This window comes from Sus scrofa, chromosome 15 (assembly GCF_054392235.1).
Source record: "Sus scrofa isolate SSC_HxYL_T2T_F1_AM1 chromosome 15, Sscrofa_HxYL_maternal_Yorkshire_Landrace_v2.0, whole genome shotgun sequence".
NCBI classification, from domain to species: Eukaryota; Metazoa; Chordata; class Mammalia; order Artiodactyla; family Suidae; genus Sus; species Sus scrofa.
In genome coordinates, this window is record NC_139397.1 from 27,323,009 (window position 1) to 27,342,858 (window position 19,850).

The window sequence follows — 19,850 nt, forward strand, 5'->3', positions numbered from 1 at the left end:
AATCCTCTACAGTCATTTTCAAACCAGGAGGCAGATTTTCCTTTATAAAATGTTCATCACTCTTGCTCACTTCCAACAGGGGCTTCCCACTCTCTGGAGAATGAAATCCAGACTTCTTACTCTGAACCATGGGTCCTCTCTACTCACCTCTCCATCCTCATCCCTATCTTCTGCTCACTCATTTCACACCAGCTTTCATGACCCTCTCAGGATTGATTCATGGATCTTGTTTTATTTTATTTTTGTCTTTCTTTTAGAGCTGTACCCACTGCATATGGAGGTTCCCAGGCTAGGGGTCGAATTGGAGCTGCAGCCACTGGTCTACACCACAGCCACAGCAACGCCAGATCTGAGACGCACCTGCAACCTATACCACAGGTCACGGCAACACCGGATCCTTAACCCACTGAGCGAGGCCAGGGGTCGAATCTGTGTCCTCGTGGATGCTAGTCAGATTCGTTTCTGCTGAGCCACGATGGGAATTCCCTGATTCATGGATTTTATATTTGCTAATGTCTCCATCTAAAATGTTCATTTTTGCTTGGCTACCCCCTTTCTGTTAGGATTCAGATCAATAGTCATTTCCTTGGAGAAGCCTCTGCCTACTGTGAAATATAAATAGCCTTCTCCCACCAGTCTTGGTCATTGTTACCATAGCACCAGACTGACCTATGTATTTACTCTCTAATATCTAGGTCTTCTCTCTAGAATATAAGCTCCAGGCTGTCGTGTTCATGGTTGTATCCCCAGGCACGTAGGATATGCTTAAAATATTACTATCGTCACTTGCTTTTGGAAGAGTGATTGAAGCCTCTCCTCATTCCCTGGTTGGTTTTGGCTTTGTCATTTATTTTTTTCCCACTGATAATCCTCAACCATCCAGCAAGATTTTATTTTGGTGAGGGGATATTAAAAGCCACGTGGAACAGAAAACCAGAGCTCCAGGTGGATGGTGGGGAGATACACACATGTTCTGGAGATAATTTTTTTTTTTTCTGGCAAAGAGAAGTTTTTGTTTTTGTTTTTGGTCTTTTTAGGGCTGTGCCTGAGGCATATGGAAGTTCCCTGCCTAGGGGTTTAATAGAAGCTGCAGCTGCCAGCCTACACCACAGCCATAGCAGCTCATGATCTGAGCTCTGTCTTTCACCTACACCATAGCTCATGGCAACACCAGATCCTTAACCCACTGAGCAAGGCCACATCCTCATGGATACTGCTGGGTTTGTTAGCCACTGAGCCACGATGGGGAGAAGTATCTTTAAAGTGGATTTTGGAGACTTCTGCTGTCTAAGAAGCTGTCTAACCCTCTCTTCCTTCTTAGAAAGCCTTCAGTAAAGTCTGTGTGACTCATGATGCTTTTGTAGGTTTGGGGTAAGGGGAGGATTGTTCACAACCATCATGGGCTACTAAGTGTGGTGAGAAAAATATTTTATGCTTCATTTAGCTATTTCTTTGGCTGTGCTATTGTTGCCAAACCGTCCTCCCTAGGCAGTCTAGCCTGGAAAAGACTTAGTGGGTAAGAGCAAGGGTACTAAAGTTTGACTTCTTTCAAAGCCCAGCTCCTGCTCCTTTCTAGCTCTGAACTTTGGCAGGTTAACTGGATGGATGTAATACTACCATCTTTCTCACGTTTGCCGTGATGATTAAATAAGATAGCACATTTACATGGTGACTTGGCAGCATATGTACCCAACAATGGTTAGCTTTGATTCTTTCTCCTTTGGGAGGCAAACACCTTGAGAACAGGGTAGCTGTGATAGGATTGTATCTGTCACAATTTCAAATCCCATGGAGGAGCCTTATAAATCATTTTATACAGGCAGTTTCAACAAACAGTTGTGTGAAATCTAGGTTTTTAACAGTTAAGCTTGAAATAATCTTGTTCTCTTTTATAACAACTCTTTTAAGAGGACCAGTATCCTATTGTTATTTGTTTGAGTTTTATTCTTTTCCCCTTCCCCTCCTCAAAAAGAGTGCCTTGGGACTCCTAACAAATCAAACAATAGACATGAAATCTCAATTGAATTGAGGTAATCTTGTCTTGAGAATATTAATGATAGAAAAATAAGCATGGAAATAAAATCTTTGGGGGTTATTATTCCATCTTTTCCTTCTTTTCTACCTAGTAAAACCACAACTCATTATTATTTACTGCCTAGTACCTGAGCTCTTTCTTAAGTGTCTTATCTCTCCAATGCTCCATCACAGCAGGTCCAAGACACCTTCTGCTTAGTATTCTTTACAGTCCCTAACTGGATACATTCAGTTTGTATCTGTGGGTTCTGTATCCATGGGTTCAGCCAACTGCAGATTGAAAATAGTTTTTTAACAATTTCCAGAAAGTTCCAAAAAGCAAAACTTGAATTTGCTGCTCACCTGGCAACTATTTGCATACTATTTACAACTATTTACATAGCATTTATATTGTATGAGGTATAATAAGTAACCTAGAGATGATCTAAAGTATAGAGGAGGATGTGCATAGGTTATGCAAATACTACAGCATTTTATACATGAGGCTTGATCTTTCTTGGATTTTGGTATCCACAGGGGTCTTGGAGCCAGTCCCCCACAGATAACTAGGGAGGACTGTAGTTTATATGTGGTTCATGCTCTAGAAGGGGCAGAGCTGAATTGCATGGTGTTGAAGAACTAGGAGATTCCAACACCTCCTTGGATTGTCATTTTAGCATCTTGCACAGACCTCAAAAAAACTTCTTTTTTTTCTTTTTATGGCTGCGCTTATGGCATATGGAAATTCCCAGGCTAGGGGTCACATTGGAACTACTGCTGCCAGCCTGCGCCATAGCCACAGTAACGCAGGGTCTGAGCCACATCTGTGACCTACACCACAGCTTCTAACAATGCCGGATCCTTAACCCATTGAGTGAGACCAGGGATCAAATCCCCATCCTCATGGAAACTGTGTTGGGTTCTTAACCTGCTGAGCCACTACGACAGTTCCTCAAAAACACTTCTGATTATCTTCTGGTTCTATGAAGAAGGCCTGTTAATGACAACACCTTGCCTAGTCAATAGATATCTGCCTGAGGTCTTCCAGTGGCTGGAGAAAACCTTGCTCACGGTGCTCCCACCAAAGGGACGGGAGGTTTGCCTCCTTGAGTCTCTGAAGAGGCTCAGTCTGCATGGATTCCCATGAGCCTTCTCTCACCTCACCAGCTTCAGACTGGCATGTCCTCATGGAGCACCTCTCCAGAGAGTGCTCTGGGGTACTAGACTGGGATCTGCCTTATTCATCCATCCATCCATCCATCCACCCATCCACTCATGCTTTCCCCACTAGTTATCAAGTGCCTCCCACATGAAAGCCTCCCTCTAGATGCTGCAGATAGAACAGGGAATAAGACACACCATATTTACCCTTTTTTTTACAGGGTTTATGTTCCAGGGCAGGGAATGGCGGGGGAGATAAATGATGACTAGATAAATAAGTCAGCAAGGGTCCGATGAACTTAGGTTTCATGAAATCCTTAAGCAGAGAGATTTTTAAGGATTCTTCATTGGCAAACTAGCTTAGGCAAGAAAAGAAATACATTATCTTACTTGACTAAAAAACAAACAAAGAAACTCCTGGAGAAGGCTCAAATAATCAAAGGAAGAGCTGCAGCCGTAGAGGCCTCAAGCACTGGAATATCCCCTGCTATCTGCTAGGAATTTCACTATCTCCCATTTTCACTTGTTCTGTCTTGCCTGTATTCTGATAATAGGTTTTGACCTATGACATGAAATATGGACACTGAAGACCTGGAAGATACAGGGAAGACCCCAGATTCACATCTTTTCATTTTAGAAATCTAACCCGACAGAGAACTTCTGCTCATTGTACCTGTGCAGCCAATCTACAGGAAAGGATTCCGATTAGCTTCCTTTGGGTTATGTGCCCATCTCTGAGTTAATCACTGTGTGGTGAGAAATGGATTTTTAACTGATCAGGTCTGAATTAGGGGCCGAACCTAGTAACTCTGAGATGGAATCTGTTTACAGAAGGCAGGACTCACAAAAAGGTCTGGGGAATCAAACAATGGATTTCATAGTCTCCTAGAGTCCTTTTTGCTAGGTCAGAAGAGCTAGCAACCAGGTATCCCTTGTGACTCATTGGGTTAATAATCCCACATAGTTTCCATAAGGATGCAGATTTGATTCCTGGCCTCGTTCAGTGGGTTAAGGATCTGGCATTGCCAAAAGCTGCAGCATAAACCACAGATGCGGCTCAGATCTGGGCCGTGCCTGTGGCATAGGCTGGCAGCTCCAGTCTCCCATTCGACTTCTAGCCTAGGAACTTCCATATGCTGCAGGTGTGGCTGTAAAAAGAGAAAAGAAAAGTAGACTTTTAAAATTCTTGGACTTCTCAGAATTTACCTTAAGGCATAGTTCCAGCTTGGGGGTGGATTTGCACGTTGTGTAGCTGTAAGGGATTGTAAGAAAGGGGATGCTGAGCAGAGCAAGAAAGGCCTGGGTTTAGATCCTGGTTCTGATCTCGCTGACCTTGTACAAGTTTATATTGGGACCTGAGTCCTCTCATTTGTGAAGGATTTTTGCATGGATGAAGAACTGTAAGTTAAAAAAAAAAAGATTATGCAAATGTGGTGTATTTAGTTTCCTTACCCTTGGTCCCCAATTGCCAGGACTTAACCTTTCCGAGGCATAGCATTTCAGCATCTCTAAGATCTTGAGACCACAACCCCCAAGGATAAATTTAAATGCTAAGTGTAGATCTAGGAACAGAACCCTAGCTTGTTGGGAATCTTAGGATCCAGAGTATAAAGGTGAGTTCCTCCACACCAGCCAGGACAGAGAAGGATTATCAGAGCATTGAGACTACCAAAAATCAGTTTGGAGGCAGTTTTCTGAACCCTAGGTTTCCTGGAACCTTCAGTAAGCAGTCAGGTATTTCCTGCCCTGGCACTGAGGAAACTCCCCTGATGCTTCTTACAACCCTATCTTCACTTCTTGTTTTGTAGGGCTTGATGCTTTGTAGTTTTAAAGGTAGGTATTGATTATATACAATCTTATTTTATGATTTACAGTGTTTCTGCCTATACTTTTCAATAAAATTATCAATCTTTAAGAATTAAAAAAAAAACAACTACTCTTTATTCAATAAAACTAAATTAGAAACAGTATGTGTAGATCAGAACCAGAATGCTAGGTAAGTGCCATTTTACCACTAAAGAGTGGTGTGACCTCAGGCAAGTTACTTATCCTTTCCATGCCTCAGTCTTTTCCTCTGTACAATGGGATAGTGTTAATATCTAGTTCACAGGGTTATTCTGAGATAGCTGTTTAATGATATGTTGTAAGCCCTCAATGCATGCTAGCTATTAGTAAAGCAGCACTTATGATGTGACAGGTCCTGTGCCACGGTTTATGTCATCTGAGTGATTCTCACAATAGTTCCCGATAACATTATTACCATCCCCATTTCACAGGTGACAAATCTGAGAGGTGATGTTCTCTGCCCAAGGTGACACATCTAGGGTACGGTGGATCCAAGGTTGAAATCCTGTTTGTCTAACATGTCACGTTTTTAGTGATGTTTTACCCTTACCTCCTTGCCTGTGGGGTCCCTGACTTCAGTGCTGGGCACCCAGATTCTTTCTTCCAGAACCATGTGTCTGGAGCAGGTTTGATTTCAGTCTCATCTTAAGCCTAGTGTTTTCCCGGAGCTAACTCACATCGTGGTTTCACAATACAGAGCTGAGCGAAGAGGCTGTGTTGAGCCATTTTTTTTTTTCTCCTTGTCATTTAAGGTCAGGATTGGGTACAGCATGTTAAAATATATATTGTTCACAGCCTTTTTCTGTTCACTGAACTTTCCAATTAGTGTCCACTTAAATGGATGCCAGGGAGAATTTCTTACAAGTCATGGTGTCATGTTGAATTGTGGTGATTATGAAGGCTACAGTGACAGGAAAGACTTAAGATTTTTTTTTTCCTCTCCTCATGTTGCTTGGTAAAAACTGGCTGTGAAAAATAACTCTTAAGTTGAAAATTCCCTGATATAAAAGGACATTAAGCTATTTTTTTTTCTTTTTGCCATGTTGTTGTTAAAAGTCTTTCTAATTTAAATGTTCCATTTCCTTGAGTTTTGCTTTAAAGATTATAGTTGTATATAGCACCCTCGGGGTAATGTTATATTGATTATCAAATGTCTCCAGTGCATTTCTGCTTTCCGTCTATTTAAGTATAGAACAAAATAGTGTGGATTTTCTATCTTTCATTCCAAATGTCATTTGCTGTAAGCTATTTTCTTGTACTCAGTTGCTTTCTTTTCCTTTTGTTTATCTTATTTGCATATACTTTCACATTTTACAAAATTGGTTATAATATAGGATTATGCTGTGTTCTGAGGGTGAATTTGAATATTAGGACTGATATTTTATTTTGTGACAGAAAGATAAGGGTATTTTTCTTCTCTTTTATTCACCTTAACAAATAAAAAAGAACTGCCCCAGTCAATGAATAATTTAAGTCCTTGAATTCCGAAGAACATATTTGAGCATTTCATGGTACAGGCATCTTTATTTTATGTTTCCTTCCCCAAGGCGGGAGAGGTACCAGGTATTATAATATAAACTCAATCAGTCATGTCCTTTCCCCGGGCTCCGTGGTGATGAGAGTCTCACCTCTAAGAGGATTTAATTCATGGACAGGAAGAGAATTCAAGGAAGCTGCTGTCACCCTCATTTAATCTCCATTGCATTTTATGTAGGAGTACAGACTTGCAGCTTCCCTTGTGCTCAAACCAAAAGGGTTGGTTTTCCTATGAAAATATAGCTGTCTCTGGAGTTTGTCCAAGGATCACCAGGTTGTGATCAGGAGGTTAGAACAAGTTCTCTGTGTAGTTCCCTCCCAGCTCTAGTAATAGCTCAGTGGTAGACAAGGGGGGAAAGGGCTGTTTATTCCTAACTGAGCTTTGATTCTGTTCTCTGACTCAGTTTTATCCAGATCTATTGTGGCATTTCTGGCTATCTCAACAAAATAAAATAGGGAGTTCCCGTCATGGCGCAGCGGAAACAAACCCGTCTAGGAACCATGAGGTTGCGGGTTCAATCCCTGGCCTCGCTCAGTGGGTTAAGGATCCAGCGTTGCTGTGAGTTGTGGTGTAGGTCACAGATTCGGCTCGGATCCTGCGTTGCTGTGGCTGTGGCGTAGGCCGGCAGCTACAGCTCCGATTAGACCCCTAGCCTGGAACCTCCATATGCCGCAGGTGTGGCCCTAAAAAGACAAAAGACAAAATAAAATAAAACAAAATAAAATGAAGTAGCATGTGAACATTAAATAAAAGTAATGATTTTGCTTATCAGCAATTCAGAACATATTGGTAGCAGAGGAGAATTTATGTTGAATTGTATCCCCTCCCAAATTTCAAGGCCATTTCAGGGTGTGGCATGTCACCAGTATAGCTTATCTGCCTTTTAGAAATGAATGGGCTTCTTCGTAAGTTGTTTGTTTGAAATTCAGGACGATAATAATTTGTACAAAACATTTTTTTTTGGCCACACCCACAGCATGTGGAAGTTCCTGGGCCAGGGGTCAAACCTGAGCCACAGCAGCAACCCAAGCTGCTCTAGTAACAATGCCATGTCTTTAACCCACTGCACCACAAGCGAACTCCTATACAAAATATTAAGAATACTGACACCATTCCTAGGCTAGCCCACTAACATCTATTGAACTTATAATGCAGTTGTATGTGGTGTAATAGTACTGATGAAACCAACAAGCATTTACATTTGGAAATGTGTTCAGAGTTTCAGTCAGGGCTCCATTGTAGCCCTGGTTTTAGGATCTGATATTTTTCCTCCACACTTACCAATTCTACCACTTTCCTGGCTTACCATATAGAGACATTTATTTCTCCATCTCATGCCTTGGAACTTCTGCATTTGGTCTTTCTCAATTCTTTCAGATGCTCATTGTGCCGTCTTTGTATCAAGTCGAGGCCTTCATTTTTGCTAGCCCCTCTACCGAAAATCTCCCCTGTCCATTCTCCTCTTGACTAGCTCCTATTTGTCCTTCCGTGTAGGTGTTTCCTCTTGGCAGAAGTTCCTCCTTCTTATGCATCAGTTTGTCTTAAGCCTACCCATATTCAAACTGCTCAGGACTTCTGAGAATATAGTTAGTTCAAGGAAGAGACAATGGCCAGTCACACTTCCAAACTTACCTGGACAGACAAATGCTATTTCTACTGGCTCTTGCTGGTTCTTTATCCTGATGAGCACTGGCTCTACAGATATGTCAGAAGATGCTCTTCTACTCTCCTGACAGTGATGGAGAGATTTCTCCAGGGACGTCCATGTGTCTCTGAAGAAAACGACACCACCAGCCTCAGTGCTGAGTTTAGTCAGATCTGCCCCATTCTTGGCTCTCAGGATTCCAGATCTTAGTGTTCAGTGTTTTAGTTCACATGGATAGTTTCCTCCCATGGAAACAGGGGGTCTTACAAATATCGGGTCCTGATCGATTCTGTCCTGTACCTCACAAATCCAGATTACCCATTTTCTTCTTTCCCAAGGATTCACCCCTAATAGTTGAGCAGTGTATTAGTTTCCCAGTGTGACTGTAACAAATTACCACAAAACGAGTGGCTTATAAAAGGGAAATTTATTCTCTCACAGTTGTGAAAGATGAAAGTCTGAAACCAAGGTGTTGAGAGGGCTATGCTCCCTGTTAAGACTCTAGAGAAGAATCTTTCCTTGCCTCCGATAGCTTCTGGTATTTGCCGGCAATCCTTGGTGCTCTTTGTTTTTGTTTTTGTTTTTTTTAATTTTCCCACTGTACTGCTCTTTGACTTAGAGATACATTACTCTAATCTCTGTCTCCATCTTCACATTGTGTTCTCCCCTGTGTATCTGTGTGTCTGTGTCCAAATTTTCCTCATCTTATAAAGACACAGGTCATATGGAATTTAGGGCATATCCTTGTCCACTATGACCTCACCTTAACTTGATTACATCTGCAAAGACCTTATTTCCAAATAAGGCCCCATTTGTAGGTTCCTAGTGGACATGAATCTGGAAGCGGGGGGCACTGTCCAACTCAGTAAAAGCAGTTTTCTTTTAAATATGCAAAATTCAAACATTCTTATTGTATCTCTTTTCCTCACAAAATGGGGATAGCTCCCCACACTCCCAAAGAAGGTTACTCCTCATAGTTTTAAGGTGACTCATCCTCAAAAGAAGATTCCCAACAGAGCTGGGAGGTAAAAGGGCAACTAGAGTACAGAATTTAAGGAGGTGCTCATTCTCTGTGTCTTTCAAGCACACGGTTGTACTTACATGACCCTGAGAGTGGGTGCCTCCTTAAATTTTGGGTATGTCTCCTCTTGCCTCACCCAAGTTTCAACCTTGTGCCCAAGACAATACAAAGACTACGTCCATGAAAATGGCAGGTGGATTGAGCAAAATTCCTGGCATCTCTGTCAACAGAAAGAGAAAAAATTCTACCATTTTTCATCTGTGGTACTGCACCTTGAGACATAATGATAACAAGTGATAGAGTAGTTACTTAGTACTGAGCTAAGGTCTCTCTATCTTATTCATTTCTCATACCTCTAAGGAAGTATTAATATTGTTCCCATTGGAGTTCCCATTGTGGCTCAGTGGTAATGAGCCTGACTGGTATCCATGAAGACATGGGTTCGCTCCCTGGCCTCATTCAGTGGGTTAAAGATCAGGTGTGGCTGTGAGCTGTGGTGTGGGTCATGGATGTGGCTTGGATCCCATGTTGGTGTGGCTGTGGTGTAGGTTTGCAGCTGCAGCTTTGTTTTAAGCCCTAGCCTGGGAACTTCCATATGCCAAGGATGAGGCCCTACAAAGATTATATAATTTATTTTTTCCCATTTTATCAATGCAGAAACATAACTGCAGTCCTCTTTCATTTCATAACACTTTAACTGCCACAGTATCTGCCAAAAAATGTTTAAATGAGAAAGCCTAAATTTTTTTGAAAAATTATTTGTTTATCTGATAACTTAGAGTAATTACTTTGTGTATTAGTCTGCTCAGGATGCTATAACACAATACCATAGACTGGGTGACTCAAATAACAGGAATGACCTTTCTCACAATCTGGAAGCTGGGAAGTCCAATATCAAGGTGCTGAATGGTGCAGTTCTGCTGAGAACTCTCTTCCTGGTTTGTATGTGACTTCCTTTACACCATGTCCGCTGTGGCCTTGCCTTGATGCACACACAGAGAGAACAATGTGTCTCTGCTTATAAGGACACTAACCCTGTTGGGTCAGGTCCCCAGCCTTATAATCTCATTTAACTTCAGTTACTTCTTTACTTCAAATATAGCAACACGGGGGAATAGGGCTTCCACATACACTTTTTGGGGGACACAGACATGGAGTTCATAACACTCTGTGTCAGATTCTATCATAGACAGTAGCAGGCAGAGATGCATTACACACCACGCTGTCCTTAAGAAGTTTAGGGCTCAGTGCAGCAGGTCTCACCTGGACCATGTGGAAAAGGGAAGGACTATTAGATTTACCTGTGGAGCTTCTGCCACTCTAGGAACCTTAGATTTCTCACCTTACAATTTGATTACTCTGAGAAGTACTTCATTTTTTGAGCCCCCGATGGTCCTAGTGCCCAAACCATGAAAATACTGTTATGTGAAACTCCCTTCTTGCCCGATAATTGATCTGTGCCTAAGGATCATATAACAACTTTGAATTGTGCTGTTTCCTTAACATAAATAAATAAATAAATAAATAGAGACTTTAGAACATCATTTCTCTGAAATCCCTCTGCATTAATTAGACTTAATTGTGTAAAGTGAGTTGATGATTAATTTAAAAACTAATAAATTATTAACATTCTAATAAATAATAATATTTAATATATGCTAATGAGCGCTCACATTTATAAACTAGTCAACTTTTAGTACCACCTCTATAATTTATTACAAAGTCTAATGAAAAAATACTACCTACAAGAAACTCCACACTTGGATTATGGTTCACTGTAGTCTATATCTCTGGCTTTTTTTTTTTTTTTCTCCAATGGTTGCACTCATGGCATATGGAAGTTCCCAGACCAGGGATAAAATCTCAGTCACAGGTGCGATCTACACCACAGCTGCGGTAATGCCAGATCCTTAACCCACTGTGTTATAGTGGGAGCTCCCTCACTTTTTTGGAGTTATACAGTTGTAAATGAACTGGCATGTATATTATATTGCATAAATCACACACACACAGAGAAAAAGTGAAACTTATTTCACATGTTAGAGAATCTTTCTTTTCAGGTCTAGGAGGAATTGTGGGGAGTGGTCTTTTTTTTTTTTTTTTTTTTTTTTTTTTTTGTCTTTTGTCGTTGCTATTTCTTGGGCCACTCCCGTGGCATATGGAGATTCCCAGGCTAGGGGTTGTCGGAGCTGTAGCCACCGGCCTACGCCAGAGCCACAGCAATGCGGGATCCGAGCCGCGTCTGCAACCTACACCACAGCTCACGGCAACGCCGGGTCGTTAACCCACTGAGCAAGGGCAGGGATCGAACCCGCAACCTCGTGGTTCCTAGTCGGATTCGTTAACCACTGCGCCACGACGGGTCTTCTTGAGTTACCATTTGGCTTGCTAGACTCACAAACTGTTCCTTAAACTGTAAGTTTTCTTCATCTCAGAGTGGTCAGTGTCTAGCACACTGCCTGGCACAGAGGAGATGCATAACAAATATTTGTCAAATGAAGGAATAAACAGATCAGGATCTGCTATTTAACCTTCTTCTTTCTCTATCCTGGTATTTCCCCAGTGTTTCTGGCTATGAAATTGGCTGCTCTCCCATCAGTTGAAGTAGAAGAATCTTGTTCAGTGGCTTTAGAAAAATGCCTAAAATATTATTCCTTTCATTATATGGAGAGATCTAAAATGTGTGTTAATAAATGCATATTATACATACCATAACGTAGATTGAAAATTAAATTTATTCATATGGAGTATCTTTACACTGCAGACTGGTTATTTGTTCACAATAAAGTACTATAATGCTATCCCAGAATGTGTCCCACCAAAAAAACTTTCGCTAACTACTAGACATAAGTGAAACATTTTGGCAGAAAATAGTGTGCAAAAGACTTTTGTCTTTTTGAGGGCATGGGGAGAGCACAGAGGATAACTGGTTTAGATATTGATATAGTCCAATTTACAAGGAATAAACAACTTTATTCCCTTCTAAAATGTACTTTTATTACTTGGCAAATTCAACCTGTGTTTAATCAGATCACTAAATATTTCTTCTTATAAAGGTGTTAGAAAGATAATAATGTCCTTAAGGAATTTCTCCTCAGGTAGTAAGTATTTGCAGGCAAGCACATGAAGTTATACCATTCTTTTTAATAATGAGATAGTATTTTCCTTCACCCACCCCCAAGATACTAGAAATATTTAAAGTAGGGCCACAAGATTGAGTTTCCCTTAGTCTTAACACCTACAGATGAGAAGACATGCCAGAAACTAGAAAGGCAAAATTGTTTTGCCAATCAGTGATGTTTCAATTTCAGCTTAAGTTGTTTGGTACATAAAGTGCCTCAGTTACTGCTCCTGATTGATGGGGGTTGTTTTTCAAGTGCTAAACTGTAAAACTATTTTATATAGCTGAAAGATATGGAAATTTTTTCCCACTGATTTGGAAAAAAAGTAGTTTAAAAATAAACTCTGAACTCGCAGAGGTATTTCTGTGGAAATGAAGAAAACAACTTAGGATATTAAGTATTAAAAAATTCACGCCCTGAATCTCAAAGCAATTGTAAAAATGTATTCATATTCCTAGGTGGTACATTTTTCTTTCTTTCCGTTTCTCTCTCTCTCTTTTTTTTCTTTTTTTTTCTTTTTGTATAATGAGATGCACTGAGTTTATTTAGGTTAAGTAAAATTCTCCACTTTCAAATGTATGCTGGAAGGAAGCTTATCTTCCACGTTAATGTTAAGAAGATGAGCAATTGTAATTCTGTGTTTTGAGAGACCACTCATCTCCACTGTGACCATTTTAAAGAAGAGGAAGATGAAAGTTATGGTTTGCCTGAGGTTGCCTTAGCTTGCTGGGGCGCTAAGTACCAACTGTTACTCCTTTGTCAGACTGGACAGAATCACATCCTGTTCCCTGTCCCCCCACCTTCTGCTCATTCCTGGGTGCAATGCAGAGTTCAAGAAAGTGTTTGAACGATTTCAGTATTTAGTATTATGTTCCTTAGAAGAGTTCTACCCTTAAAACTGTGGAGGAAATGTTGAAGGGTTCACAGTGTTGAAATTTCCTGTGAATATACAAACATTTCAGGAACACTCTATGTCTTTTTTTGATTTTTGTTTTTGTTTTTTGAGCCTAGGCTCTAGAAAGAACCAAAACAGCAAGAAAGGTTTTCTCTCACTTCCCTTTAGCCTGCATTGAGTGTCCAGGATGAACCAAGTGTGGTATGAGGTGCTAGGAACTGAGAGTACTAAGGTGGGGTTTTTAATCGTCCAAGAAAGGATGGGGCAGGAATTTATCTGTGATGCGTGTAAAGCTGGAGTAAAGCTAGGAAGAGTTGCCATTTGAAAAAGGGGAGGATGCCTGCCAAATGCTTCAGATTCACTTGTTTGCCAATATTGTGCTGACCAAACAAACCAGTCAGTGCCATGATTTTTGACCTTGGGGATGACCATTTGCAACTTCGGAGAGGGGGTATGGGCTGAAGAGTCGAGCAACTGATTCCAGTACAATGAGATGTGTGCTACAGTAACACAAGCCTAAGATTAACTGCTGTAGAAGCACCGAAGAAGCAATTGTTAGCTCTTCCTGGGGATATTACATGGGATCCCAGAAAAAAATGGCATATGAACTTCGTTTCTGTTTTGAAATGAGTATCTACGGAGGGGTGACTCTGTTGGACACTAGGCTCACATTATTACATGTGATCGAAAATAGGTTATCCCAGAGAGATGGGACACAAGCCCGAGTAAAGGGTGGGGGACTTCAGTATGTGGCAAATGACACACTTAGAGACATGTTGCAAAAGTTTATAATGTCATTTGAGGCAGATCTTAGTTACTCAGCAGCCTCAGGAAGTAACCTGGGGAAAGACTGTAAAGGAAGAAGATGATGAGCAGAGGAGAGGACTTTTAGGAGTGGACAGAGGGCTGAGGAAAGGAATCCATTTAAGGTGACCGAGTAAGAACAAGGATAGAGGGGAAACCGGGCAACAGTGGCTAAGCTCTGAAGCTAATACAATGTTGTAAGGCAACTTTACTCCAATAGAATTAAATTTAAAAAATTAAATCCCCTAGCTTTTCTAGCCATCCTGGTCCAGGAACTGGACATAAGAGTAAAAATGCTATCTGTATTTTCCAGGGTGGGTAAAGTGGCTTTGATCCATGCATTCATCAAGAACCCAACATCCTTGCCTCACTGGCCTGCTGTCCTTAGGGTATTGCCCTCATCTTTATTGTTGAAAATAGTGGTATGATGTTCCTGACACGCAAATGGAGGAAGGAAGAAAGAAGAAAGAAAGGGCATATGTCAGTTGACTGTTAAGGTAGGTTCCTGCAAAGTTATGATATAGATTGTTATACCAACATTATATGTAATTGTATCTTATTGATCAGAAGTTAGTCACATGGCCTCACACATCTGTAAGGCAGACTGAGAAAGTAATATTTATTTGGAAAAACCATGTATCCAGTAAAAAATTAAATTATTATTTAAGATAAGCAGTGGTCTCTCCCATACCCAAACAATCAGATTTCATTGAAGTTCAGGCATTCACAAAAAAGACCAAGGGTACAAGGAAATTTTTAGCATTTTTAAATTTTTTTGAATTTTTATAATTATTTATTTATTGTCTTTTTATGGCCACACCCATGGCATCTGGAAGTCCCCAGGCTAGGGGTCGAAACTAGCTGCTGGCCTATGCCACAGTCACAATAACATGGGATCCAAGCCGCCTCTGTGATGTACATCACAACTCATGGCAATGCGAACCCCTTAATGCACTGGGCAAGGCCAGGGATCGAACCTGCATCTTCATGGGTGCTAGTCAGGTTCATAACCACTGAGCCATGATGGCAACTCCAGCATTTTTAAAATAAAACATAAAAAAGCACATTTATATTATTATCTAAAATTACAAGAGTTTGGATTTCCTATCCACTTTACTGTAAAGCTTCCTAATATTTCCAGGAGTTTCCCCCAAATGTCTCTGAAGTTCCCCAGGGTGTATGAAAATGTTCAAGAGCCATTTCTTACCATCTCTCATGCTTTTCCTACTAGGGGAGCAGAAACATGCTCTCCTTGAGGATGAACACCATGATGGCTACTCTTTCTGGTCCTCCATCGCCACCATCAGTGGACTGAAAAATCTACCGCTGATGGCTCAAATGTTCCTTCCAGCCGGGAGTGTCAGTTGACTTACTGCAGCCACAATAGCTTCATGAGTGGTAATGTCTCTTTCAATTCTAAACCCCTCACTCTGCTGTGGCCCATAAAATACCAAAATTAGTTGTGCTAGTAGTCACTCACTTTTCGGTGGTATATGTGGGGGGAACTAGTCTGCTCACTTCACCCCTAATTTTGATAGGTAGACATATGCTTCCAGACTTCTTCTCTCTTCTATGGGTTGCTCCCTCTCAAGTATCCTGTTGCTCCTAGTTAGAATCTGTCTTAAGCCAGATCTTTACCACCTCACTGACTTATTTTAGCATCTTTGAATTCAATGGAGAGGAGTCATGGACTCATGGATTCAGTCCCCTTTTACTCATAAGTCTTACTTGCTTTCAGTTGTTTTCATAAATAGTTACAAAGAAGAAGGCAAGTTGCCAACCTGGCAGCATCCTGCTATAAAAGGGATGCACATGACTATATTGGAAAAGGCACGATAGAACTTCTTGAGTAAGCAAAGTCTAAGCCCTTTACAATTTGTGCCTGCTGACACTAGACGTAGAAAGAGAGAATGCCACAGGAGTTAAGAGCAAGGGGCTAGGAAAGAGCAGTCAGCAGGCAGTGGTGTGGCCAGGGAAAGAAAAGTCTGTGATGGGGTGATGAGACGTGATGGTGGGTGGTGATTATGCATCACAAGAGGAAGGGATAGCATTCACAAATGTGGCCAGCGTCACCAGAAATGAGAGAATAATAGTGACAGGAAAATTGAGGTGACTTCCTTCCTTGGTTTCCCTCAAGGTCAGTACTAAAAATGAACATTTTAAAACTGTTTCTGCAAGTATTTTTAATGATTATAATTCATAATTAATTAAATTTTAATATAAGTTCTTAAGAATTGGCAGTTTCCCTTTGGTTTCAAAAACCTATGCTCTTAACAACTTTTTTTTTTTTTAATTGACTCAGGTTTTATTAAAAATGTTTATTTTATTTTATTTTTTTACTTTTTTATTATTCAAATGAATTTATCACATCTGTAGGTGTATAATGATCATAACAGTCTGATTTCACAGGATTTCCATCCCACAGCCCAAGCACATCCCCCCACCCCACAAACTGTCTCCTCCGGAGAACGTAAGTTTTTCAATGTCTGTGAGTCAGCATCTGTTCTGCAAAGAAGTTCAGTCTGTCCTTTTTTCAGATTCCACATGTCAGTGAAAGCATTTGATGTTGGTGTCTCATTGTATGGCTTGACTTCACTTAGTGTGATAGTTTGTAGGTCCATCCATGTTGCTAAGAATGCCGGTATTTCGTTCTTTTTAATGGCTGAGTAATATTCCATTGTGTATATGTACCACATCTTCTTGATCCACTCCTCTGTCCAGGGACATTTAGGTTGTTTCCATTTCTTGGCTGTTGTAGATAGTGCTGCAATGAACATTGGAGTACATGTGTCTTTGAGAGTCGTGGTTTTCTCTGGGTAGATGCCCAGGAGTGGGATTGCTGGATCAAATGGTAATTCTATTTTTAGTTTTCTGAGGAATCTCCATACTGCTTTCCAAAGTTGTTGCACAAATTTACAGTCCCACCAACAGTGTACTAGGGTTCCTTTTTCTCCACACCCTCTCCAGAACTTATTGTTTATAGACTTTTGATGATGGCCATTCTGGCTGGTGTAAGGTGGTACCTCATAGTGCTCTTAACTACTTTCGAATACATTAGCTATATTCTGAAGGCATGTAGAAATTCTCTCCACTCCCAAGTATCTTCTGTAAATGCACATTGTGTACCAGTGTACCTGTGCCTGAGAGAGGCTGGTAAGAGCAAGCCATGAGCCAGTCCTTGAAGGATCACAAAGGAAAGACTCAAGTGTGCGAAGCAAGGTGGAAAGAATCTTGATAATTACAACTGAATGATAAGGTCAGGGCTTGAAAGAACCATGAGCTGAACTCATCTGTAAAGTTCTCCATCGGTTTTAGAGGACTTGTCATCAAGTACAGGGAACTGGAACACATTGCAGATCCTGAACCTTGGAGATTCCACCTTGCTTGACTGCAGTCACTCCATATTCACTGTTACTTGACCTTCAGCACTCTCAGACTGAAAACAGAGAACACACTCTTATGTCTCTTCCCATCACTCACTTCATGGTTGTGCAACTGTGCAGAAAAAAAAAAAAGGCTAATTAGTATAATAAAAAGTACTATTTGAATGCAAGACTATGCTCAGTGTTTCATATGTCATATCTCATTTAATTCTTACATCCTAAAACCATTTATATATTAGGAAACTGAAAAAGAGTAAATGGGATTTGAGTCTTTCCTAAATGGTCTCGGTACTTCATGTTTCTATATATAGAAATAGCCTATGTACCCCCTGAAAGACAGGGCCACCAGTTTCTTACCCTACTCACAGTCATGCAATTAAAAACTCGTTTGACGTTGGACATTTTTGAGACTTTTTTTTCATGTTGATTTTAGCTCATTACAAATTTTCAAGAGGAAATTCCCTTGTATGGCTGCAACTTTGGATGTCTCCAGTGGGAAATGTTTGTGGAGGGGATGATATAGCATCGTAAACAACTAGTTAGCCTTCTGGTTCCAATAGATTTTGGTTTACACCTAGTGTTTTATTATATCAGATATATGTCCTCATGAAAGACTCATCTTCTCAAAGTCACATTTTCCTTATCTAATAAAATAGGGCTATTTTGAGTATTAAATGAGATCATGTGTACAAGGAGACATGATCCCTGCTATATGCAGCCTAACATCTAATAGGGGTGGATCAACAGCAAACCAATAAAACCAAAGCAAGTCACACATGTAAAATACCTTAACCAGCTATGATATTTTGTGAAAAAAAAGTGATTACATTTGAGATGTAAAGGTGGCAAGGCATATGATTCAAACTGTAATGGTACTTTATTTTAAATACAATGGGAATTCTTTGAAGGCTTTTAAGAAAAAAAAGTGGTATTGTGATTTTCTTTTTTAATTGATGATTTTGACTGCAGTGTGGAGGATGGATGGAGGGAGGAGGGCAAAAAAGGGCAAAAGCAGGGAGACCAGATAATCAATTAGAGTGAAAAGAGAGATGTAGGTGGACTCAAGTAATACTTTGGAAGTCAGATCGATAGAACTTTATAATGGACGAGATACAGGAGTTAAGAACAAGTGGTAGGCTAAGAAGGTTGATTCTCAGATTTCCGGCTGTAGAAAGTCTAGAGATTGAGCAGATTGATGTTGGAAAAGGATGATCAAAAGTTCAGTTCTGGAACTGCTAAATTTTAGGAACATTTGAGATATTTAAGCAGATATATAGAAGAGGTAACGGGCTATCATGTCAGAGGTCTGTACTGGAAGAACAGAATGTTCTGGCATGCAGGAAGTGCCAGAATTTGTATATGGTTTCATAGCTGTGACAAAGGTTGAGAGAAGGAGTGTGTAGAGAAGATGGTGGGAAAAATATCATAAATATCTAATATGGGAAGGCAGAGGATTTTTTTTGTTTGTTTGTTTGTTTTTGGTCTTTTGTCCTTTTAGGGCCGTGCTTGCGGCATATGGAGGTTCCCAGGCTAGGGGTCTAATCAGAGCTACAGCTGCCGGCCTACACCAGAGCCACAGCAACACCGGATCTGAGCTGCGTCTTTGACCTACACCACAGCTCACGGCAACGCCAGATCCTTAACCCGTGGAGCAAGGCCAGGGATTGAACCCGCAACCTCATGGTTCCTAGTTGAATTCATTACCCACTGTGCCACAATGGGAACTCTGAGTGACAAAAGTCTTGAGTGACAAAAATAGAAGGAAAGAAAATGAAGATTTATTGTTTGTATGGCACAATTTTATACTTCAATAGAAAGTTTAATTTTCTATTTTTACTCAGTTGTATCTTATTTGTCTATTAAGATGAACATTTCTGGGCAGAGATGTGATTCTTCTTCCTCTGATACTTTATATTGCAGGAGTCCAATAAATATTTTTGATTGATTTAAGAAAAGTAATGATAAAATAAATATTCTAACTTACATCAGAAAGTCATCTTACCTTCTATATCAAATCCCGGTAGTTTTTTAATAGACCATTAGAAAGATTTTAGACCATCTCTTTGCATAAGAGAGAAGAAAATTTTTCATAGCAAAACCATTTTCTTCCTTGTCTGCTTAAATCAGATATCTTATTTGTTAGTAGATTAAGGCCATTCAACTGCAATAAAGACTCTAAATCAGAGGTTGACAAAATAGGCAAGTATCTGATTATGTTTCTGGACCTATTCAATGGCTAATCAAAACTAAAATCTTTACTTGATTACATTTAAGAGTGGTAGCACTTCAGGTTTGTATCAGTTAATCATGAAACCAAAAAATCTGTTAAAATAGTTCATAGCCTTTATACCACCTGCCCCCTAGTACAGTAATTACTGAAAGGTAAAAGGAAGAGTAGGGAGGAAGATTATTTCTAAGAGGATT

At 40.3% G+C, this 19,850-nt stretch overlaps 1 protein-coding gene across 15 annotated transcripts in view; it reads left to right on the forward strand.

Moving 5' to 3' along the window:
- LOC106506183 (uncharacterized) overlaps window positions 1-19,850 on the forward strand; it is a 777,071-nt gene that overhangs the window by 126,050 nt on the left and 631,171 nt on the right. For 4 of the 15 annotated variants that reach the window (XR_014830562.1, XR_014830564.1, XR_014830565.1 and 1 more), the window contains 2 exons: window positions 14,357-14,540; window positions 15,275-15,441. The exons of 8 other annotated variants lie outside the window; for them this stretch is intronic. The gene's annotated coding sequence lies outside the window, so the exon portion shown is untranslated. Of the gene's footprint in view, window positions 1-14,356; window positions 14,541-15,274; window positions 19,183-19,850 lie in introns of those variants that run through there. 3 more of the 15 variants (XR_014830566.1, XR_014830572.1, XR_014830563.1) reach the window with 2 other exon arrangements.